The following is a 25,491-nucleotide window of genomic DNA, read 5'->3' on the forward strand; positions in this document are numbered from 1 at the left end:
ACTATCTAAACCCCAACATTCTTTCAGTTCCACTTTAATATGGAGGAAGACAAGCAGAGGAGAACCTCGATCTGCTATTTGTAAACATGGACAACCAGAGGAATCTGAGCTATGAGAGCTATGGTTTAGGTACTGTTTACACATGCATGCAAACACACACAAACACTCCACACCGCATACACACACTGATAACAATGTGGTGCAAACAGTCCGACACTTTCAGGCTGCCAATTTTCAAAGCGGGCATGTGCGTGCCTGACCGCATTCTTTTTCGTGTCTGTGTCAGAATAAGTGTCATTTTTGTGGCACTTCCTTTGCTGAGAATGGAAATATGTAATCTTGACTCACACGGTGGAGATCTTCTTTCACAATGAAGACTGGACGACACTTGTAAAGAGCGTGTAGTAATTATACTGCGCTGCACCTAGTGCATTCTTTCTTTGTTATGGATTTCCAGTGGACAGGGCCAGAGAGAAACAACAGAAACAACAGTTGTGGTTGTGCCGACCTTGAACAGCTGGTTACAGGTGTGAAGTCAGCTGCTCTGTGAGGAAAAATTTCTCAATAGCTAGACAATGTGACATCACTACATTATCAGGATGACTTCAAAACATTATCATTAGGAGTTATTGTGAAGTACATGATCAAACAAAATTATTTTAAACAAATCAAAATATGCACTCTGCATACTTAAAGATTTCACGGACTTTATTCCATAAGAACCATGACATTGTCACAATCATCTATTGTGAAATGTACCATAAGAATTTAATTAATTGATGTCCCTGACCCTATAATTCATTGTACAGTATTTTTATGAACGGCTCTTGACAGTATTGATTGGCAGTTTATTCATGATGTGTGAGGGCCATGACACAGTGGCTATAACAGATATTAAATTTTCCCTCTTATGAGCTGCAAAGTGCAAAATAATTATCACATTAAAGCTACAGTTGGTAACTTTTATGAAAATAATTAAATTCCCACCTCTAGAAGAACTTTTCACACATCCCCGGTAAGGTTGGGGACATGGAATTTGAGTGGGTTGTGTTCAAAGCTGCTAAAAGTTGTGGTCAGAGCATTGTCAGTGCCTGTCATTGCAGCAACCTAACAACCTCGGCTGAGGAAGGAGGCCTTTAGGGCTTGGTTGGCCCAAAGGTCTCCTAAAGCAGCACACAGGTACCAGCAGGCCAAAATTGCTGCAGCTGCGACAGTCACCAAAGCCAAAACCTGGGTGTGGGAGGAGTATGGGTAGGCTGTGAAGAAGGATGTAACGACAGTTTCATCAAATATGATTAATAATTATTTACATAAAAGTTACCAACTGTAGCTTTATAACCACAACTGGGAATCCTCACATTGGAAAAATCTGACAACCAACTTTTTCCAGTCCAACTTTACAAAATGTAATAAACCACACCAAAAGATTCAGCCTATGTATATTCTGTATGAGAACTGTCAACCCTTGCTACATCAATATATTATGGGTAGTGGTAGAAAGTCTGCTTGACGCTTCCTGTGTGATGGTTTTGGCAGCCATCAGTACTTACACAATGTCTGGAAAGTGCCCGTTATAGCCATGAGTCTGCAAGTATGGTGAAGTCTGAACTGTTAGATTCAGACTTACTGTACTGATGGAAGCCCTGCCCATAACAAACAGATCAAACTGGGTATGGAGGTCTGTTGAACAAGCCGTGTAGAGGGGTCTTAGACAGCAAAGTCTCACACCTATGTAAAACAGCAGAGGAGACAGTAGCTTCAAACACTTACTTTCTTGTACCAAATAGGGCATATAACACAGTGACAGTGTCTTTGGTTTGCATGTTCTTCATTTTATCTTGAGTGTCAAGCAGTGTGGAGCTCTCACTGGTCTTGGTCTTGACTCTGTCTCACTCTGCCTTGGTCTTGGTCTTGGTCTTGACTCAGTCTCTCCAGGCCTTGGTATTGGTTGCAACTTAGTCTTGATACATCAAGTGTATCAAGACGGTCCTCAAAGTCTTGATCTTGTCTCTGTCTTAATACACTCTAGTCTTGGTCATGACTCATCTTTTAAGGTGGTCTCGACTACAGTACTGACAGAAAAAGAAAACAGCAACAGACCCTTGACACATATAACTATTGTTTCTTATTAAACTTTAAGACATCAGATTTCACTTTGACTGGTTATATTACACTACTGGATAGTTAGTAGAAGCTATGTATTTCATTTAGCTGGGACCATTTTGATTAAGTCTTAAAATAGCTCAATGGCAGCTACAAAGTGGAACAAAAGCTGTGTGGAAATTAACTGACTAATGACTTGCATGTATGTGAATGAGAAGCCACTGCAAGCTCATTAATTTCAGTCTCAGCATCTCTGGGGCTTTCTAAATGATCCCTTCATCGCGTCATAATGATGATATATGCAGACTCACCCAACACCTGGGATGCTGCTCACATTTTGAAAACAGATTTATGATTTTACCTCTCAGCCAGTTTCGGTCCTCCTCCATCCACCTCTGCCCCGAGGTCATACAGGAAGTGACAATGCCCTGCTGGGCAGCAGAGCATGCGCAGGATGCAGAGCCAGTAATCCCACAGGAAGAGGAAGAGCCTTTACATGTTTTCCCCAGAGATACGAAAGGATGACACGTGTGAAGGATTGTCAGAGCGAGACGGGGATATTTGAGGAGTCGAAGTGTCGGGCTGATAAATGTTCAAAGAATTTACAACATTTGCAGGAGCAGGGACCAGAGGATGTTGGGTAATAGTGGCTGCGCTGAAGTTGAGTCACAGATCACTGCAGACCAAATACAGATAGCAGGCATGTGTGGATTATCAGACAATTGGCCCCTGGGCTAAGATATGCAAAAGGCCCCAAACTTCTACAAAGAGGCAATACACCTAGACTTTGTGGTGGTTTAGCCTCTTTGTTTTTGTTGTGTGTCTCTTTATAGTCATTATGCATCTCTCTGTAGTTTTGTCTCTTTGTGGTAATTCTTGGTTAAATTGTAGTCGCTTCATGTCTCTTTGTGATTGTTGTATTTGTAGTTGTTTTGTGTCTTTTTATGGTTGTTTTGCATCTCTGTGCATTTGTTTTGTGTTTAAAGATGTTGCATCTCTTCATAGTTTTGTTTATCTTTGTGGTCCTTAAGTGTCTCTTTGTAGTAACTTTGTTGTTACTTTGTGTTTCTTTGTAGTAATTCTGTGTCTCTTTGTAACTGCTTTGCATGTTTTTGTAGTCCTTTTGTGTCTCTTTGTGGTTGTTTTACCCCTTGTCATAGTCATTGTGAGTCTCTTTCTGTCTCTTTGCAGCTGTTTTGGATGCTTTTCCTCTCTTTTGAGTTCCTTTTTGTCTCTTTGTGGCTGTTTTACCCCTTTTTGTTTTGTCCTTGTGTGTGTCTTTGCAGCTTTTTTGCATGTATTTATAGTCTTTTTGTGTGTCTTTGTGGACATCTGAGTGTCTTCCTAATTGGTGCGCGTCTTTTCAAGTGACATTTTGCAGATGAAGGGTTGGGTGGCGCAGACACTTTGAGCGCCTGGGCCCCTGCCCAGTAGGCCTGTTCAGTAATCCATCCATGATAGCAGGCTATTCATTCTCAGAGACAAAAGAACCACCCTGATAAGCGGAGTCAATGAAGTAGCAGATATGAAAGATGAGGATATGCAGTTAAGGTTGGGCAGAATGCTTCCGGCCTCGGCTCCTGGGAGGAAAAAGGAAATCCTTTCATAACCAATGAGCCTCCACTTGAGACTAACAACACTGTCTAATACCTGGACGGCCGATTAATCAGCTCGCTTTATCATTTCCCAGACTTTACTGACTCAAGAGCTACCAGAAATACATAACCTTTAAGGAGCATAACTTCTCAGTTTAGCTGCTTGCTTATGTGTTTTCCTTTTTACAGTTGAGAAATGTGTTGTCCCACCAGGTTTGACACCTCATATAAACTGGCCATTTTTGCTGTAGCGTTAATGGCCCTGTGACACACTTGTCCTAGGGGCAAACTGGCTGACCGGTCAGTCTGTTTGCCTGATCCTGCCCCATTAACCCACCCCCAGGAGAGATCACAAGAGTGAGTTTCTTGAATGTGGCCCCATCCCGGCTGCCTCCTAAAGGCAGCCCTCCACCAATTAGGACCTCATAAATAACAAGAAGTATGGGGGTATGTTTAAGATGATACGGGAGTGGGATTGTGAGGTGGTCAGGAATGTGGTGTATAAGGCTAGATCCCCCCAAAAATCTTGACTTTGTGTCACACTGAATGATGTCCACCACCAGTAATAATAGATAAAACAAGTTTTTTGATTAGCACAAGATATTCATCTTATCTTATTTTTGTCTGAGTGTCCCAACTATCTGCGATCTTTAAATGACCGGACTACATTCTTTCACAATGAAAATTACACAGCTATCACTTCAGTCATCTCACCACACACAAATACACACACCCCACTCAGTGGAGATTAATGTTTAGATATTTTTTTTATCTGATTTCTTTTCAAGTTTTCCTGCAGGTTTCCTAAGGACAAAACTCTGAAACGAGAGATAAGGGTCAGCGAACTGTTTACATTAATGCACAACTAACTTACAGTGACGGCCCAAAACAACATACTTTTCAGTCAGTTACAAGCCAGTAACAACAGTTGTTAACGAATTGATGTTGGCACAAGAGAGGCAAGATTAAGCTTTTGCAGTCTCATGAAACTCCGAATTGAGCTGTTTTTAAGACGTATTGTTTAAATGTCTCCATCTCTCATCTCGTGTCTCTCCCCTTCTGTCTTTCTTTACATTCCTGACATGCTGGAGTAGAGCGATGACACGTGCCCATAAGAACGCAGCTGAGAGTTTAAAGGACTCCTGCATTGCTCACTCCTCGTATAACTCCGGGCCTTTAATCAGCACGTGGAAAAACCAAGAAGGGGCTGCAACATTTGGGTAATTGGAACCTTTGGGGTCTATTTCTTTGTATTTCATATTAATTCTCTCAAATGAAACAGTAAAACTCAATCATAGTATGCTGAACATATGGGATATTTAGCTCATAGTGTTGCTCCACGCATTCCCCACAGCAAAGAGTGTTTTCCCAAAGCGCTTCACAGCCCAGCTGTGCGAGCACGGGAAATCACACATCTTTTGACAGGAAGTTCCATCGACAAACACACACCAGCGAGTCAGGAAGCTCTGCCAGCTCGGCCCGCCAGGTTCATTCATAAATCTCGACGCACGGAGCATAACCAGCGTGGCAAGCAAACGAAGCTCCATGTGTCAGTCAGAGATGCAGCAACTCCTAACAGGATATGAAAAGGTCGGAGGTCAGCACAGCGCTGGGGTTTAAGTTGGGATCTGTGTGGGTGGTTTTAGGGGTTTACAAATATAGCAACTGGATCATCCTTTGACTTCGGATGTGTCCTCTTCATCTTCAGATGGAGCTGAGATGGGCCGTAAAGTGGAGAGGAATTTCCTGGAAAGATGCAGATCACATGTGTTGATAGTTCAACTTTTCAGCTTCATTTCTCTCATTCTCTCTCAGGCACAGAGAAAGTAAAGGTAGTTTAAGGTGACTTCTTAGATGAAATACATTTTTACTGTGCACACAGGGCAGTTGATCATAATAATAAAAAGATTCCTATCGCAAGGGCCCATTCAAAGTTATAGCGCGTTCAGGAGCGCTGTAGCAATTTTATTTTGACTAGACTTTGACCAGCTATTAAAAGAGGCCATAAAGAAAAGGTATTACAAAATAACCTCCATCGGAGGTGAAGAAATATCTTCCTAAAACTTGTACATCAACACTCACATCTTTCAGAGGTGACATCACAAAATGTTTTCCACAAGAGCACATATTTTTTCCCAGAAGGTGAGAAAAGTAAGACAGACAGAGAGAAGTGTAGCGGAAATGTCAGAAGAAAGACTTATCTGCCTGGGCTTGCCCTTCACATGGCCCGTGGTCTTGAGTAATGAATGGGCCCGTGTGTGTCAGGGTGTACAGTATGTGTGACTACATGTGAGTATGCGTGAATAACATCTGTCTAGTGCTGTCTGTGGGCAACTGATTTTCAAGGTAGGAAGGGAAGTTTATGTCAGTTATCGGAAATATGAGTTAAATGCAGAACACAAACAGGAGGCCTCGCTACACCACGGCAATGACTTTTGACCTTTAGTCCCTCCATTCAAGGTTTAACATGATGTGTGGGCCGTGGCGCCAAAGCATGCTTGTCATTCAGGCTCATCAAAAGAGAACTACACCAATTCAGCATTGAAAGCCTACTTATATAACAGTGTTGTTGGACCGTTTTTTTATTTACCCACTGGTTTGTGGACTCCCGTTTTGAAGTCTCGCTTTTCGGCCTTTGCTACCCTTTAGTTTTGGAGTCAGAAGTGAGTGTTTAGACAAGAGGCTGCCGATTTGAAGCACTAAGGGGTGGATCTGACTGAGACATTATCAGCAGACAGCTTGTCACACAAAATAGCCCCTCTCTTAAATATGCTGCAATAAAATGTAAATGGGTGAGTCACCACCATCTCCTGTACAGTTAGAAATTAGCTATAGACATCAAAACTGTTGTTTTTGTACAATATGTTTATTTCTGCTGTTAAGTTGGGCATTTTAACATCAGGGTCTGTTTTGGAGCCAGCCTCAAGTTGCCATCAGAGGAAGTGCAGTTTTTTGTACTTCCTTCTTGGTTTCAGATTGATTGATTGATTGACTTTGATTGATTGAGAGATTGATGCTTGGTCACAGCCTTATTAACTGTGTTCCACTCATAGACTTTATATAAAGATGGACGACACACGTGTTGTCTGTCTTTATATACAGTCTATGGCTCCAGTACACCAAGTTAGAAAATGAATACGTTAGCAAGACCAGAATTAGCCAGGCTAGTGATTGTTAACGATACCAGTTGATAATAATGCATTATTTTTACATAAACAAACACCGTAGCAACATGTTGATAGAAAAATGTTTGACAGTGCTATGTGTACGACTGTCTTCATGAGACACAAATGAGACAGTGCTATGAACCAATATATTACTACAGTTTTCACCAATGTTAATAGGTGGAGCAGACTTTTTGGATTTTGAGGTCAGGGGTTGGTGATGATCCACTGCTTTCTGACTTAAGGGGTTATTCCAGATGAAATATCCAACAGGGAAATCTGACTTCCCAGTTTAAATGGAGCACACCAGCAGAATCAGATATGTTATGCTGGGAATGGTTAATGTAGCCTCAGGCAGAGGGAAGGAGAGGGCTCTGGAAGTCTTTTTGAAGGCCTTGGTTGCGTCTCACTCTTGACTGCGTTTTTATTCCATCTTGTCTCGGCCTCAGACAAAGAATACTGTATTTTATTTAAGAATCGGTCAAGACCACACCTGTGGGGCTATGACTAAATTTCCTGTTCAAAAAAACATGTGCTAAAAAAAGATTGTAAAGTTCATTTCAGCTACTTACTATTTGTATTTGTTTTCTTATAGAAAACAAAGAAAAAATCACAAAATTCACCTCTGCAATGTGCCTCTCTCTGGAGACACAAAAGAATTTCTACACCTTTTTTCACATACATTTGTACTCCCCAAGACCTGTAAACAGACTTTGATATGTAAAATCAGCACAGCTCCCCTCTGAGGAGGAGGGCAGTGAAGAAGGGGAGATGGCCAAAACATGTGTGAAGGGTTGGAAGCTAAAGAAATGAAAAGCTTTCTCAGTTTAAAAGGTTTACGTCAATAGTTCAATTTTCTCTCAAATATCTTTTTTTTTGAAGTTAGAAAGTTAGAAAATAAGATTGATAACACTCTCACGTTTAAATATGAAGTTGCTGCTACAAGACTGTTAGCATAGACTGAGAACAGGTGGGAAAAGCTACCTTTTTGGCTAATCTCTACAAAATCTACAAGGGTAAAATTGACGAGTTGTGGTTTTACACTTGTTATCCGTTTATTAGTGAGCTTTAAAGTTGCTGGTAGTTGGACTGTGTTGCCTTTGGACTGGGCCAAGTCTTTTTGCTAAGCTTAACTAACCAGCTGCTGGCTGTAGACTTGTATTTAATGTATGAATGTAGTATTAATTTTGGAAGTAATTAAGCATAGCTCCTAAAATGTTGACCTATGGCTTTATAATAGATGGTACTGTCATTCCATTTTGTGACCTTCATTTTAAGGTGAATAGTGGCTTCTAAAAAAAAGATGAACTACAGACAAGTCATTCGGGGATTTCCCATAACCCCCCCAAAAAAATAAAGAAATGCAACTGTCTTTGTGGCATATGTTAAAAAAGACATCACTATCTACTCTGAACAAGGAAAACAAGCTCTGATATGATGCATCCGTGTATCTGTGGTCCTCTCTCCAATTTCCAGGGTCATCACCTCCTCCTTCCACCTCTCCCAGCCCGCTCTGACCCCTCTTGCCCGGGATGCTCATCCTGTTTCCTATAGTTTCCTCTTCCCCACGGACAGGAAATGGCTGGAGCCCACGGATACTCACACAGGCGGGAGCCGGCAGGAAGTGATCTCACTGCAGCACCTGCAACCAGGAAATAGAACAGCCCCAGCAGGGAGGTGGAGGAACAGAACGTGTACGTTCACACTCATACATACACAAACAAGTGCCTAACCCACAAACACCCTCTTACTTCCCCTTCAGCTGTTGTCAGTGGAACCACAACACAGGAAACAGAGTGTGAGCAAAGTTTTCAAACGCACAAGTGCAACTCATCTTTGTTCACATTATGTTGAACTCATACATTTTCGGTACCAACTTGTGCAAAATGGGCAAGACACAGAAACAGTTTTGTAGTTTGTCTTTATTCCTACCAGAGTGGGGGTTTTCTCCGCTCTCTTGCTCAGGCTGAGGTAAATAAGTTCTTCATTAAAGCTCTAATTCAATTTACGGCATGGGGGGGTTTCTGCGGAGGAGAGTGTGTGTATATAATTGTGTTTGTGCCAAGGGGATATTCCCTCAAGCACTGTTGATAATCTAAAAAGTTTGAAATTCCATTACCTATTCAGGAAATACATTCCAAGGTCTTATTGATCGTGCAGACGGTCGAATAATTTGAGCTAACGAGGAGTGGCATCCCGCCTCGTCAGGCTTGTCGTGCCTGTGAATCCATGCTGCTATTGGAAGAATGTCCCCTCTGACTCCCCTGTTGATGTACAACAGGACATTCAATTATTAGGAATTTTTAGAATCCGTCATCTGTCATCTGCAGTCGTCTTGTGAAATTCAAGGAATAGTTGGATTACGTGCTTCCTTACTTGCCAATAGTTCAATAAGAAAACTGATACCAATCGCACCCCAAAGTAGATTCATATTTACAGTACACACAGAAGACTGGTATCAATCTTTTTATCTGTTACTCACTATTGTACTTTGTATAAAAGTGTCCTTTCAACTATGTAACAACAGTGTGGCGAAGGCCTCTTCCTGTTTCAATATAACAGTGTCCCCTTGTATGAAGCCAGATATGCTAACTGATACATAAAAATGATTTTCTCTGTCTAGTGTGGAAGAACCAAGACCTCTGGGATGAAGAGGGACACCAACTGTGAGCCAAAACGTATTGCTCAACATTAGTGCCCGACCTCACCAGTGCCGTGGTCGATGAGTTTGAGCAAGACCCTGCTGTCAGGTTTCAAATCTCAGGAACAGTATTTCAAGAAGTGAGAAAGCAGCCTGTTAATCCGTTTTGGTGAGTAGTTGTATTTGTTCTTTAAAACAAGTTGCCTTTTTTTTGTAAATTCAATTAAGTGGTATATTTTGCTGACATGTGACTTTCTCGCATTATATTTTGTTATAGTTTTGTATCACATGTACACTGTCAATTTGATCATAATTTACATTAATGATAATAATAATAATAATAATACATTTTGTTGATATAGCACTTTTCAAGGAACTCGGACGCTTTAATGGAGTTTAAACTATGTGTACGCACTTTTATATTTACTAAGTTGCTTTAGTAAACCAAAGTAGATTTCTCCCTAGAGTACCATTTCCTCATGCAACAGTTTGTATAATATTTAATTATTAAACACCCCATGAATGGTGTTCTCACATTAAATACTTAGCGCAAAGTTACATATTTCACGTAAAGTAACATAGACTGACTGGTTCAGACTGGTTTATATCCAAATTGTGGAGCTTACTTTATATAGGATATGCAGTACATACAAACTGTGCATGAGGGCATCCTGCTAGTTTAGCCTTGCTTTAGTTAAACATCATCCAGTGTGAAGTAATTGGTAGTCTGTAAAGCTATGCTTTCAAAGTAACTTTCCTAACACGGCTGTTAATACTCATGATTTACTCATTACGCAACTCCCTTATAGTTTCTGAGTACATGAAAAAGATTTTACAGAAGAGTGACTGTGACTTAATGAAGTGAATATGTGCTGCCCAGATAGACCTCTTCAAATCCTCCATTAGCCAGTCAATGGGAGTGTGCAGTGTGTGCTGTGCGAGAGTGCAGAGCACACACTCTGAATATGAATTGGCTGCATTGGCAACAGACTACTGTACTTTACTGCACTGAATCAGTCCCACTCACAAAGGCTGAGAAAGTGAGTGAGAGAGATGTGGGCCAGGCAGATAGTGCAGCCCACTGACATACATTCTCCAGATGGAAAAATGGAGATTTACTCCTTTTCTCTCTCTCTCTCTCTCTCTCTCAGTCTGCTCACCTCCCCCACCGTTTAATCAGACTTACTACCGCCAGCTCATTCCATTCTCAAGTGTGACTGAACTGTTTTGTATTCTGCCCAGGAAAAGCTTCATTTCTCTTAAGTGTTATTGCTTGTCGTGTATGTTGGAGGACCACAGTGGAAACAGATTTCTCTTTTTCCTCTTCTCCTCACCCGACCTGACGTTTATCTTTTCAATAAATCTCCACCATTCTCACCAGCAGCACATTTATTTTCATTGCAGCACATTTTGTCATCGCACAGTCTAAAAAGTGCAACAACAAGCCGTCCTCTCTGCCAGAATGCTGCATTTTAGCCTCGTCCCTCCCCCCAAAAAATCCCCTCTGCAGTCCTCCTCTCTGTTGTCAGAGTAAAGACCCTTGTGATTCCTGAGATTCCACACCGCAAAATACAGAAATATTTTTCCACTAGAGCTCTCGTATATTGGTATGTGTATATTCTAAACATGCCACTGTTGTTTTTACACTGCAGGCAGAGGAGTGAAAGAATAGTGGTGCGCTGCCAAATAAACACACTGCGGATATTTATAAGATGGGTCACCCAGTGTGTTCCCCTGACGTCGCACACAGGATTAAACACTAACACAAGAATGATGCTGCATCAGGAGAGTGGGCGATTTACTAATCTGTTGCCTTTGAAGGCTTGGCACGCTGGGCCTCTGCTTTACAACGCTGCGAGTGCGTATGAAGTTGATTCCCACACTTTCACACGGTTGTTAAGATTTAATACCAACTTTCTCTTTGCAAATGTAAACATATTATAGCTTAGCATCATCAAAGCCTCACTACTTTCAAATTGTGTCCAAGTTGATTACTTTTTTGAGACCACCCTACAGTGTTGTGAGCCCACCCTGACCTGCTGCAGTCTGTCTTTCAGCAGGATGGTGAGTGACGCAATGCATCTAGGGACAACCAGACCTACCTTATCTGCCCCTCTGACACTCCACAGACCGTTAATATGTATGACTGTACACCTGAGAGAAACAAAAACGGACCTAAAGAGGAGGTCAGGGTGGATAGATGTATCAACAGAACATTGGACTTTAACACAGATGACTGCTGTTAGTTTGCTGTTTTCTAGTAACAAAAAACAAAAAAATTCAATTTAACCCAGTTATATTGTTTTCCTAATATGAACTATGTAGTTTTTCAGCCGGTTCTCTTTCCCAGGTCTTCAAATACTAATGCTTTGTCACTGCCCTTGGCGTGTGATAGCAAAACTTACAGGCAACCTGTAGTGTCTTTATGCAATGCATTGGGCTTTCAAATAACTCTAATGTAAACTCATCGGTGAAATCTGAAGATGAGAGCAGCTGACATATTATAAAGACTGAGAAAGTTCTAGTATAATGGCAGGGAGGGGTCATGGATCGCCCAAACAAACACAGGACTGTCATCTAGGAGGCAGCTGTTTGTGTTCCATGTGAAACCAAAGTAAGGTAAGGTTACTTCAGTAATGATGAGATGTATTAACGTCACCGGACATAAAGTCTAACAATAAACTACATAAAGATGGATGTTTACGTTTATTTAATGCTATAAAAAGGGGATTTGACGCCATGATTGACAGCAGACAGGTGTACTGGAACTCGAGTAGACTGTGTAGACTATGGCTCCAAATTATGTCTTTATTACAAAATAGCAGTGGCCATATCCAGGATATTTTTGCTTCACTTCTGTACAGTGAGGGTAAGTGGAGATACATTGTCCATTTTCATATATGGCCTATGAGTCTAGCCAAAACCTTGTAACAAAGGTGCTTATTTTAAGACGAATATCAGGAATGCTGTTGTTGGCAAGTTGAAAATTATGTCAATGTGAAAGTTAAGGAATCCCATACTGATGTACTTTGGTTTCTTTTTTAAGTCAATTCATTGTTCTTTGAAGTTCCTTAAAAAGGCAGATATACAGCTTTAATTTCAAGGCATACATTGACAGCAAGGAACCAAACATGTACGGGAAGGGACAATTGTATCAAGGGGACTGCGAGCCCCGCTGGCCACCCCTTGGTGCGCCACTAAACAGCAGCCACCATGGCTACACGTGCTGATTATAGTATATAAATTGCCACAGTGCATCTATTTTATGTTCTACTTTTGTGATGAAAACCACTGAAATGTTTATTTCTGACATGCTAAGATGTGGTGAAACAGCAGCACCAACAAAGCAGTCATAAAGTCAGTTAATTAATCAACATCAGAAATTGCTCATCTGTGTCATTTGCAGTGCAGGTGCAAACAAAGTATTTAGAAGCTTAATTTGGAGGACTTGTTTTGTGGATAATGAGCAGAATTTCAGCATTAAGCATCCTTCTGCAGTCTCTCAGCATGACACAAAATCCATCCTCTGATTATTTATTTCCTCCTGTAAACAAACAAAGGTCAATAACACAGAGCAGTCCACTCAGAGCTCTGTTTCTGATTGGACCCCTGTCATGACACTTGGCTGCCTGCCAACAAGAGGAGAAAAAAGGGACCTGCAAACCTCTTCCAATGTGGCCAGAGACCAAAGGAAACAAACATTTTGAAAAGGGGTAAATAAGAAAAGTAATCTCTCCAAAGTGAAAGGACAAAAGGTGCCACCTTCCTGCTTCTTCGTGCAGCTTTTTTTTTCTTGCATCACTCCTTTATGTTGTTCATCTGTCACACTATCATTGATTTCCTTTGCTACCTCTGCAATGCTATGTGCAGTCAGAAAGGTGATATTGGAATTTTTGATATTTATCGACCCCCCCCCCCCCCCACCTGCACTCCCCCCTTCCCCTTGCGCTCTCCCCTCCTCCCCTTTTTTTTTTTCTCTCTTTTTTTATTTTTCTCTCTCTTTCTCTCTGCCAGCTGTCAGCATTGGCAGTGTGCCACACAGGCGCTTGCCACTCGGCTAGTGACAAATGCAGCAGCAGTCAGGTAAAGAGGAGCGGAGGAACGAGGGTTAAAAGATCCAAAGAGAAAGAGCAAGAGAGAGAAGGAGAGAGATGGAGGAGAAAAAGGGTAGAAGAAGAGGGATGAGCGAGACAACAGAGAGTTGGCCCTCCCCATCGTGTCAAAAGGGACACAGCACTGGATTAGGCCACGGCCAATAATCACAGCCAGATGGGCTGTGGAGGGGCGTGGACAGAGAGGGAGATTGAAAAACAAGATAGCCGGGGACATTTTCAGAGTTGGGTTACAGCACAACTTTATTCTGGCATTTCTGTTTACAACCTTGTGTACAGTCCACACATAAAGTTAACAGCTTCCAACACGAAAGTGCGGCGGAAAGCGTTACAACTCATTTCCTCGCTAGATTGCATCACTGATAGGCCACATCTGTGTGGCATTTACGTCGTGTTGCCCTTTTTTCTCCCTTATTAACATTCCAGAGCCCATTCCTGAACCACTGACACTGTGAGATTACCTTGACCAAAACATGGCTGTTTCCCTCCAGCCTCAACACAAAATTGCAGCCGTCATTTCTGTTTTCAAAAGAGCAACTTGTCACCCGTATAATATGTACGTATCAAGTGTCAGGCCTTGACGTTCACTCCGAGAGTCCAAAGAAACCTCACAGGACAAGGAAATTACTGGAAGAGAAAAAAGAAAAAACATATTAGAAACAGGTTGAGAAATTTGATTTTCATTTTTTGAGGGGCTTCGGGTTCTTACTCTCTTCCCTTCAGCACTTGAGGCACCCTCTCCCTCAGTTTTTGCCAGCGATACCGCCACCTTTTCAGCCACAGAACAGAACACAAATTAGCATGTTTGCACAGCTTTGCCTTATACAACACATGTTCAATTATCATGAAAATGAGAAGTGTTACACACAAGATCTGGCCCTGTTAATGAGCCAATGCACGAGTACAATCACAGTCTACAGGCCCGTGAACTTGGCAGAGGCCTGCATTGGGCCAACAAAGGCCCAAACACGCACACACATACACACAAGCAAACAAACAAATGAGCTCATACAAAGCCCAACTCCCCCTACACCCCTCCTTCCCTCCACCTTGGCTGTTCTGTCTTTATGTCATTGTTTTTCTCCTCCAGTTTCTTTGTCTCTTTTTCTCCCCCCCATCTGCTGTGTGTGGACACGGCCTCTTGCTGCTAATTCACTTCCTTGGACACCATCTGCTGTGTGACTTTCTACAGTAAACTGAGCCACGGCTGGCTGTCTCAGGGAGGGATGGGGCTGTGTTGTCACCTGTTCAGCAAGCCGCCTTCTGCCGCCCAGGCATCATCTTTCAGTGGAGGCTCCACGGATCGGCGGAGAGGGTGTGACAACAAGGGTGTTTGTCAAGCATTAGCACTTCACTTTATCTGATTTTCAGTCCTTTAATGACTAACTCAGGTCTCAGAGCACCCAGAGAGAATCATGTTGTCTAAACCTGCATTTATTCTATTCAATTTGATCAGAAATACAAGAATTACAACCAACACTACTTAAATAATTTGTGAGTTTGCTTGTTTGATGTGTGCTGAATTTCCACTGCACGGACTGACTCAGCTTGACTTTACTTGACTCACTGTTGGTACAAGGTATTTTCTTGATTTTGTTTTGTCCACTGCAAATAGTACCAGTGTAGGTGGGAGTCTTAGCTGATCGTCATAGCATCACCACATCATACTGTTATTACATCATCTTCAACATGTGTTCTCTCGCTGGATCTTTTCATCTGCAACCAAACAGAGAAACCTACTTTGTCAGTCGACCTCGGTGTGGTTTGCAGGCTGGCAATTTTTCTTTTAAATCTGGGTTGAGTGAATAAAAAAATACAGTTACTATGGATGGAATCTTGGCTATTCAAAAATGGTGGGTTTGTGCAGGATGTCCCATGTAACCCAGGTGACAACTCTCTCTGACCAATCAGTGATCTCCAGTGTTTGAACTCCATCCTCTAGTATTGGCTCAACTTTTAGTTCTGCAGGAGGCTGAAAAAGTTTGATTTCTGTGTGGAAAATTTCCCTGACCTTCTGCATTTTTTGGCCCATACAGCAGACATACTAGAGACTTTCGCTCTGGCCAAGCAGCCAACTTCCTCCAGCTGAGCGACTAAATTTTTATTTAGCCCCCCACTATACTTTGGAAATGTTATCAGACCAAATGTATCAAACCCTGATAGTGAAACAAGTCATTTCTTGGGGTTTGTGATGCTCAGAAAAAATATCCACAAATTTACTGATGTTTCTTTCACAATGCAGGTCTAGAAGTCTTCTGGAGCTCAATGATGGATGATGGTGGACGGCGGACATGATGGGCCTGGAAGCTGTAATTCTACTGTTTGGCCACTATGTCAAACTCGCTTCAAAGGCCAGCACTGTTCCTGGAGACTTGCTTTGACCGAGGCAATATCAAGAAAAGGACCAGGTACTATTCACAACTTTTGTTGGGGAAGTCTCTATCAAAAGGGAGAAAAAGTGTTGGTGACTCCAAAGTTGCCTTATTTACAGATGTCTTCTTAGTGGGCTTGCTAAAGTTAGCAACGGGTACACCTACATACACAAATTCCCTGTTTTTCTCAGTTTTCACATTTAGCAGGACTTTAGTGAGCTAACTGGACTAACGCTCCTGACTAACGCTAGCTTGACGTAGTAACTAGTCTTTACTGATAGCTAGCTGTTAGCTAACTAGTTGTCAGTCGCCTAATTACCTACAAACCATTAGCTGGCTACTTGTGAAAACATTATGTCTGTTTTTTCTACATGTTACATGCTGAAATTGTAACATATAGGTGACATTGAAGGAGCTGTATTGAGAGCTACATGTAACATTGTAATAACGCAACTAACTAACATTTGTATTTGGGTAATTAGCACTTTAATGTGCTTACTTTTCCACTTATTAATGAGCTATGTCATGAGTAGTTGACCATATTTTCTGAATAACTTGCACAATATTGAGGGCCACAAAGAGGAGAATTTTCATTTCCTGTAAGACCAAAAAAGGCTAACAATGAAACAGACACACGACTATTCCCTGTGAATTTAATTATATATCAGCCCCCTAATCAGCTAACTTAATTACCAAAGACTTCATTATTGAGCATGTCAGCCTCTCGGAGGTGAACTGGGATAATAATAGCGGAACAGCGCTATTCAATTACCGAGCTCAGCAGGTGATTTTCTCACAGCACCAAGAGGCCAGACTTTGCTTTTCAATATGTCAAAGGATTAGAAGCTTCTTTTCTCAAAGGTGCTATTCACAGCTAAGGAAGACATATAGGAGTGTTTGTGATCTTATACAGCATACATCACTAAGCTAAGTCGACACTGTTAAAATTTAACCCTGGAAATTATGAATAGGTATGAAAATTAATATGAAAAAATACCTCATGATCTGTCAAGCAATACACTTTTCTGACTTAATCCTAATGGATGTGTTCCAGTGTGTGTGTGTGCTGGGTTGTGGAAACAAACGGCCTGTCTCTGCTCAGTTTCCTCCCTCGTTTCCAGCCAGATCCATTTCTTTTTCCCCTCTCTCTGCCTTTTCGACCTCCACGCTCTCCAAACCCCGAGCAGAGTTGTATTTCTCCAAAGCTCGGCCCGGGTTCTGCCATCTGTGGCTTGTGCTTTGACCCTTTTCCATGGCTCAGGAAGTGAGGGATCTAAGCCCCAGCGGAGTCTCAGGGAAGAATTGCATTGCTGCCTGACTGAAAGTCTTACCGACTGACTGACTGACTGTTGACATGACAGCTGGGTGAGGAAAACAGAGCCGTTCCCTTGCAAGAGGATTGCCAAAGCGGGGGACAGACAACGCGCTGGATTGTATAAAGCGCTGATTTAGTGCACACAAAGACACCACGTGAGTGACACATGCATGTGGGCACAGATGAACGCATATGCAGAGTCTAACACAGTAACAACTGGAGTCTTGCAGCTGTTGACATAGCAGCATAAGAGGCTGGTGTGTCTGCGTGCCTGACCCTGTGGCAGCATCCCTGCTGATAGTGAGAGCAGAGAGTGACTGTCTGTTGAATATCTATCAGTGGAGACCTCAGCGCTGTCCTCCTCCTCCTCCTCCCTCCTACCGTCCTTTAGGAGCTGATAGCAACCCTCCATCCACCCGCTGTCCAAGCAGCCTGTCACTGGATTGCACTTTCTTCCCTTTAATCTTTTTTAACAGGGCCAGCAGAGTGCAATTTATGACACTGCTGTTTTGCTCGGCCCTGTTTGGTTTCAGTACAAGATTGTAAACAACCTGTAATGTCAGGACTGCACTTGTGATGTTGTGGGGCAGATAGAAATGTGACATTGTTAGTTGTGTTGCTGTGTTTCTACGGTAACACTGTTGCGACAGGGATAGTTGCTTCATCAAGGATTGCAGCATATAACATTGTTTTTCAGTAAAAAAGTGTCATTTAACCTCCACAATCCCTGTGTATCCCTGTGTATTTAGCAAGAACTAACCCATTTACAGACTCTTTAAATAGCATCTATTTTCCCCTTTTTCCATTCATTATCCTCTTGTCCATTTCTGTCCACATGCTGTGGGTTTGCACAGCAGTGTGGAAAATGTGTGTCTTTTTTGCTGTGGTGGCACATCACTGATTTATACAGTAATCTTGTATAAATGGAACCGTTTTCCCTCTCTCTGCTCACTGAGGACAAGTGTACAAAAGTAAGCCCAGTCGCCAGGAGACAAAGTTGGCATTGTACGTTTCTGCAAACCACAAATGACTTAGATTTACACGTTTCATACACATCATATCAATGTTTCTCAAGTGACTTACTTTATGAGCTGACCAATTCAAAGGAGGAGGGGATGGTGGATGGTGTGACACCTCAGCAAGACGCCTGCCAAGCTGCAGACCACTGTTTGAGACTAAAAACCAACAAAACCAGTCATATTTTAGCAAGTCATTGCTGTGTTTCCAGTGGTTTTTAGCCCCCAAATATGGGTCTTTTATACCGTGGATAATGCTACAAAAAGCAGTAGTTTTGACCACAACATTGCTGAATTTCCTGCCAGAATAGTGCTATGAAAAGTGGTTGTATTTATTTTACCAAGAAGTCACTGGATTTCCTGTTGAGATAGTGCGATGAAAAGTATGAAAAGTGGTGTTTTTTCACTGAAAAATTGCTGTGTTTTTTCTGGCATTGTGCCACGAAAGGCAGTTGTTTTATACTGAGACAACACTGCATTTCTCACCAGGATGTCGGCACAAAAAGTGATTGTTCTTTACATAGACATACCCGCATTTGCTCCGGGATAGTGCAGTTAAAAGCAATTGTTTAACAAAGGAACTACTGGGTAGTTGCTACTAAAGCGGTTGTTTTTTACACCACTGCATTTTCTCTGGGATAGTGCCACGAAAAGCATTTTTTGCCCGAGACATCACTGTATTTCCTGTGGCGAGTGTCATGAAAAGCACCTTTTTTTATACCAGGACATCAATGCATTTCCTACCAGGAAAGTCTCGAAAAGCAGACGTTTTTTACTGAGAAATCGCTACATTTCCTGTTTGAACTGAAGTACTTCTTACAGAGACGTCACTTCATTTCCTGCCAAGAGATTGAAGGAAAAGCAGTTTTTTCTAAGGATACATCTTTTTTTTTTCCAGCAGGCATTGCGCTCCCAAAAGTACTGCTGACAACAATGCTGCTGAAATTAAAGGAAGCTTGACGAGTCAAAGGATCTGCTTCATAAAAAATACAAATGTAACGTATCTGTGGTTTGCAGAAACGTATGATGCCAACATTTATTCAGGCGCTTGTGTTGCAAAAGTGCCATGTGGCTGCCTGAGTAGTAACTCATTGAGCCTCCACCCCTCCTATCTCCACCGATCGATCCCGGTGCTCATTTAGTCCAATCAATCCTTATGGAGAATCAATCTACAACTGATGCTGCTCTCATTCAAACTCGTCCACGTCAGGAATAACAGCATGGACCCCCGATTTGGCCGTTTCTCACATGATAAATGGATTGGCAGATGTGTCAGACCCTGGCTGGGCTCGGTGTGTCTCCGTGTGTGTGTTGCATGTACGTGATGTCAGATGCCCTCTGGGGGGTGGGATCAGTGGGGTGGGTGCTGATGTGTTCCTGCGCAGTGAGTTAAGAGCCGGGGAGTCAAAGGAGAGCTAAAGCAGAGGGATGGTCTCCATCTGTCAGCCTGGCCCTCTCTAAAGTGGCCATCACTCAGGATTGATTAGCCACGAGCCCATTAGCCCTCTGGCTTTTTCTCTCTTTCCACTTCTTTCCTTTTTTTCACTCTCTCTTTTTTCCCCCTGACCATCAATCTTTCTCCCTTTCGCTCAAAACCACCTCACCGCCCATTTTAACTGTCTCTTTTTATCTTTCTGCTATGCCTCTCCCTCGCCTGTATCCCATCACTTTTTTCTGGGATCCCAACTTTCTCTTTCTCTTTCTTGTACTTTCATTTTTTCTCTTTCTGTCTGTCTTTATTTTCCACCAGGGAGGCCTTTTTCTGTGATGGGTGTTCACCTCAGGCCCACTAGCACATTACACATCTTCATCTCCCACACCTCCTTCCTCCTCTTTTATACCAATCGCCTCGATCGACAGCGGGGCGAAAATCAGATCAGTGCGAGGGAACACCCAGACGCTCATGACCATTCTGCTGTCATGACAACAAGATGCTCTGGGGCATGGAGACCATTACTCTGCCCATCCATTTAGGTCAGTGTCCGCTGGGTTATCAGCCTCCTGGGGGTGTGTGTGTGTGTGTGATGTGAAGTAGCTGGAGGGGTAGAGGATATTATATACTGTAGATTAGCTTGGCAATGGCGGGGGAAGGGCTGGGAATAGACTCTTTAGTGACAGAGGAAAAATATGCATTGGGTCAGTGAAGATACCATGATGTGATGGATTTAAGCTTTTCTCTTTTTTTGCCACACTGCCAGCCACCATTAGGTTGACATTTATGTTATTTGTGAAATATCTCAGTCTTGTTGAATGGACTGCCATGAAATTTGGTACAAATAGCCATGGTGCATGGAAGATAAATTGCAATAACTTTGGTGAGCTCCTGACTTTTCATCTAGGGCCCTTATCAGGTCAAAATTTGAATTTCTCCAACTCTGCTAGCATAAATATAGAGACGTCTACAAAAACGTGAATATCACGCAGCTAAAAAAAGAGATGTCATATTTTGCCAGCTGGCCTAAGATGCCATTATGATGTCAGAAAGACATCATAATGGACCGTTGTGGACAGTTGTTAGATTTTGGTTGGCATGGAAATCAGGTTGCTAATTTCACATTGTGTTGATGTTAACATTATGACGTTGTGCAGACGTGGGGTTTTGTTCTCAACTTACTGACGTTATTCTACGTCAAAATGATGTTGGCATGAGAAGTTTGGAAAACGATTTTGGTTACTTAAAACCAAAACACAACCAACAAAATATCAATGCCATCAGAGTGATACGCAGTAATACTCAACTTCTGGCTGTGGGGCCTAGTCTGCCCCCCGATAGAGTGCCACCTACCACTTTCAAAATAAATGGATTCATAGTGGGATTTTTTTTCTTGTACTTTGAATTTAAGTACAGTGTATGTAGGATCAAAATTGAGCTTTTAAAAAAAGTAGTGTTAGGGAAGGATCCCCTGTACCCCTGACAGAGATCCAGGCTAAGTCCTGAAAGTCCTCAAATCCTAGAAACACCCCTGCATACACCTGAACTGTGCAAGACTGCTGTTACTGGCCCCTGGCCCCCAGGCAAAGCAAGCTGAGTCTTTATGCAGCAACTTACCTCTGACAGACTGCCAGATGCTGCTTTGGGTCAATATGATCTTGATAGTTGTCACAAATTTGCATGACTGCTGCCAAGTCTATTTGCATTAAAACCTTTTATGGAGCAAGTGTTGCAGCTGTTTCATCCCTGCCAGAATGAATAGTTTTATGTGTCGTTTATTCGCCATCCCTCCAGTGTGTAAAGGCTTTTGGTCTTGTTTAAATCTTGATCCGCAAAGCTACAACTAACTATGATTGTCAAATATAAAAATTCAACTTTGCTCTGAAATGTAGAGGAGTATAATTACAACGTAAGCTTGAAAACATTACGTGTAACTTTAAGTAACTGTGACTAAGTACAGTATTTTCTATCAGTGGCACTGAGGGTGGCTGATTGTATACTGTAAAATCTAATGGGTTGATCTTACTTAATCTTGTAAACCAACTGCCTTAAAAAAAAAGGAAATTAAATGTAACTATTAATCTTAATTTACGTTTACTTTAAATCTAATGAACTTAAAATTTAGCTGTATTTACTTAATTTTGTGAAGTTGTTGCAACTTAAAAATGACAAGGGAAATTTTCACAATGATGAAATTAGGAGACCTGTGAATTCTCTTTTGTTAACATGTTTAGGAATATACAAATTTCATTCAATAGTTTGCAGCAGAATACAGAAATATAGCAGAGTAAAATTGGTTTAGTTAAGTTACTAAAACTCAAAAAGACTGATTTAATTAAACTCGTCATTTTTAGGTTGCAACAGCTTCATAAAATCAAATGAATATAACTATGTTTTAAGTAAACTTAACATTAGATATAAAATAAACATAAAATTAGATCATATTTACAAAGATTTTCAAGGCGTGGTTTCCAAGATTATTTTTACTAAGATGAACTTGTCAGACTTTACCATGTATAGTCAGCCACCCTCAGTGCCACTGGTAGGAAATACTGAACTTGGTTAAAGATAGCTGTACTTGAGTTTTTCCATCTTCCATTGTGATTATACTCCTCTACATTTCGGAGCAAAGTTGACTTTTTACATTTATTTGGCAGTTATAGTTAGTCATAGCTTTGTTGATCATTATAGTTATATTTACTTCATTTTTCAAGGCAATCAGTTATTTTACACTGTATACAGCACACACTATAAAATGTCCTTTACACTCTCTCCAGTTTCACTCTACATTACTAAACTCCTGTTCGGCAGATATTATATGTTAGTGATGACTGCAGCTCTGACAGGAGGTGGGCAGATGATGAGGTGACCCTGTAGAGTTACATGCTTTCTGACAGGCCTAATGGCCCCTGTGTGAAGATGTGGCCTTGGTGACAAAGAAGCAGGGTGACAGCGTGAGGAGAGCTCCTGACTGTGGCTCCACGCCTGGCCTCTGATAAGCCGGCCGGGTGCTGATTGAGTACTAACCGGTCTGTCGTCTGCTTCTCCCAGAGTGCTGACAGCCAACTTCTACTTGAGATGAGGCCCATCAAAAGCAACCACAAGAGCACAATGCCAACACACACACATGCAGGGAGGTATGCATGTAACCACTAACAGCCCGCGGCTGTAGTAGTCCACTTACACCAGGGTGGGGTGGATGCGGCAGTAGCCTGCATTCAGACTTGAGGGCACATCAGAGAAGCCAGTGTTCCCAGGGAAGACCACTCGGCGTCGGCGTGTGTCCCTCCACGTAGACCCCACGTCCTGGTACCTTTGGGAACTCCACCAGTACCCGCCCTTCCCCTGGTGTGGGGTGGAGAAGCTGGACAGCTCCGGCCTCCAGTAGCGCCTCACATACAGGGGCTCGTACAGGTCAAGACGAGGCTTCCTTCATGAGGGGGAAGGGGATGGTGGAGGTGGAGGTGGAGGTGGAGGTGGAGGAGAAAGAGAGGGAGGCAGCGACAGAAAATCAATACATCCACAGCATTACTCAGTGTACTCATTTCCTAGCTGTGTGGCCCTATTTAATCACAGACGTAAAAGCAAGGGCACGCACACCAAAAGGTCTTTACATATTTCAATCTCACTGTAGGAGATAGAAGGATGTTGACATCTGTGTTTTTGAACATGAGTGTAACTACAGGAAGCAACAAGGCTTCCCAGGATGACTCATATGCCAACAAAAGAAAATGAACTCCCCCTCTTCTCCTTCACCCCTTTCCTTTCTCTCTTTTATTTCTTTAGAAGTACATACACAGGCTGGCAGTGCTGTCACGGCGCCAGCCTTCAAGTAGTGATAAGTGATTTACCTTGTTGGCACCTCACATCTCTCATTAACCACACTGGACCTGTAATAAAGCGGCCTGCACTGTGGTATTGAGGGAGAGGATTAGCGGAGGCTGAGGGAGTAGAGGTGAGAGGAAATACATGAAGAGGAACAGTGTATATGTGTGTGTGTGTGTGCGAGGCTCAGTGACCGCGCACATGCCGACCAAAATATGACGTTGATGTGGGTCCACTTAAGGCTATCTGGTTACAGCTGGCCTTTAATGAATGCTGCCGACCCCAGCCACAGACAGTGGGTAACTTTAGAGGCACGCCTTGGGATACGATGGCATGGATGGAAGGGGCCCCAGACCTCCCCCCACTCAACCCTACCTCCTTTCACCATCACCCCCCCTTCCCCCTATGAGGCCTTTTTAGCTTGACCACACTCTCTCTTCCACACACACACATCCTTTCTTCCCTCCATCTCCTCTCGATGAGAGAGGCTCGATACATCCACATCCACCCGAGGCGAAGCAGAGGGCCATTATAAAACCACTGGCTATACAAAAACACAGGGGCCGGTTGCATGGTATAGAATATGCATGCAGTTTTAGCATGAGAAAGTCTAGTGCGCTTTGACTCGAACAGTCCCATGAGGCACTGAATACATTACATCAAAACATATTGCTGGGAAAGCACAGACATACAGAGCTGGACCTAAGACATTCAGCGCCATAGGTAAGCTTTCCAAGCACTACTAGCTACTTAGAAATCAACAAAAAAATGAACAACTTAGGTAAAACACAATATCAAACAATAAAAGAAAATGGCATGTATACATTTCTTAAATTTAAGGTTTTTTGTATTTCTTCTTTTTTTCACATACACTCCACTCCACCATATCCATCAGTGCTCCAGCATGCTCTGACTGTGGTGATTACTCGCTGATGAACACATGGAGGGGCAAGTTTGCTGTGAAAACAGGTTCGTAAACAGTAGAAAGCAGCATGGAGGCCAGTGAAAATATTCTGGCGCTTACTTCTTTTTTTTATATTTCTTACTTATATAGTCTTTTCCTAAAACTCTGTGCCAACTAAATTTGGTTCAGTGTACAATGCTACTTGGACATTCTTTTGGGGCAGTCATTGCATCTCACTGGTATTGGACCTAAAATTAGCGCATCAATCCCAGATTTCCATCATTGCCGTTCAGAGCCAGAGCTGATGAATGCTCATGCCTACTGCAGAGTTAATTGACCTGAGTGTTAAACTGCAATAAATATCCATCACTGCAAATGGAAGCTGATTGGATAAATACCCGTTGACGATAAATACCTGTGACTCCTGCAGTTTCATTTGTCCACGGTGTGAATGCTGATTGTAACCTTTATCATTAAGTACAAAAGCCAGATATTAGTGGGTGTTACTGTTTTGTTTTTTTGTACAGCGGGAAAAGGGGCTTTACACGTCAGCGTGTCTCCAAATGCCTTTGTGGACGTTTGAGCACATCCTGTCCCAACTACAATGCTGATGTGGGTCCAGCTATCTGATTTCATTGAGCCTTTCATGAACTGGTGTGTGTGCATGTTTTTCATAAGAGAAACTCTCAACCCGTCCCACCAGGAGAAGCTGTAATCAGACAGCAATCAAATGCATGCTGAACAGCATCCGTCTTTCATTCTCTGCCTCGCTACCTGCGTCCCCTCTCCTCATCCTGTTCACCCAGGGTGAAAATGACAGGCGCATTTTAAAGCAACGTGATGAGATGCATTTTTCATTTGAGACTGAGAGAGAAAAAAAGGACACATATTGACAGGGCCTTTTTTGACACAGGTGGAAAAAAAACATTGGGCTTTTATGTAACAGTGCTGGTCTGTCATTACATTTCAAGCTAAGATGCTGAGACACAGAAGATGAATCTTTATAAATCAA

The 25,491-nt window shown here is 42.3% G+C and overlaps 1 long non-coding RNA gene across 1 annotated transcript in view; it reads left to right on the forward strand.

Annotated features, from left to right (window-relative positions):
• The window catches only part of LOC121953989, an 82,434-nt gene that overhangs the window by 34,803 nt on the left and 22,140 nt on the right, over positions 1 to 25,491 (forward strand). The window contains exons 4-6 of the long non-coding RNA XR_006106533.1: positions 8,339 to 8,556; positions 9,486 to 9,672; positions 15,858 to 16,023. This is a non-coding gene — a long non-coding RNA (uncharacterized LOC121953989). The remainder of the gene's footprint in view (positions 1 to 8,338; positions 8,557 to 9,485; positions 9,673 to 15,857; positions 16,024 to 25,491) is intronic.

Source organism: Plectropomus leopardus, chromosome 14, assembly GCF_008729295.1.
Source record: "Plectropomus leopardus isolate mb chromosome 14, YSFRI_Pleo_2.0, whole genome shotgun sequence".
In the NCBI taxonomy this organism is placed as follows: domain Eukaryota; kingdom Metazoa; phylum Chordata; class Actinopteri; order Perciformes; family Serranidae; genus Plectropomus; species Plectropomus leopardus.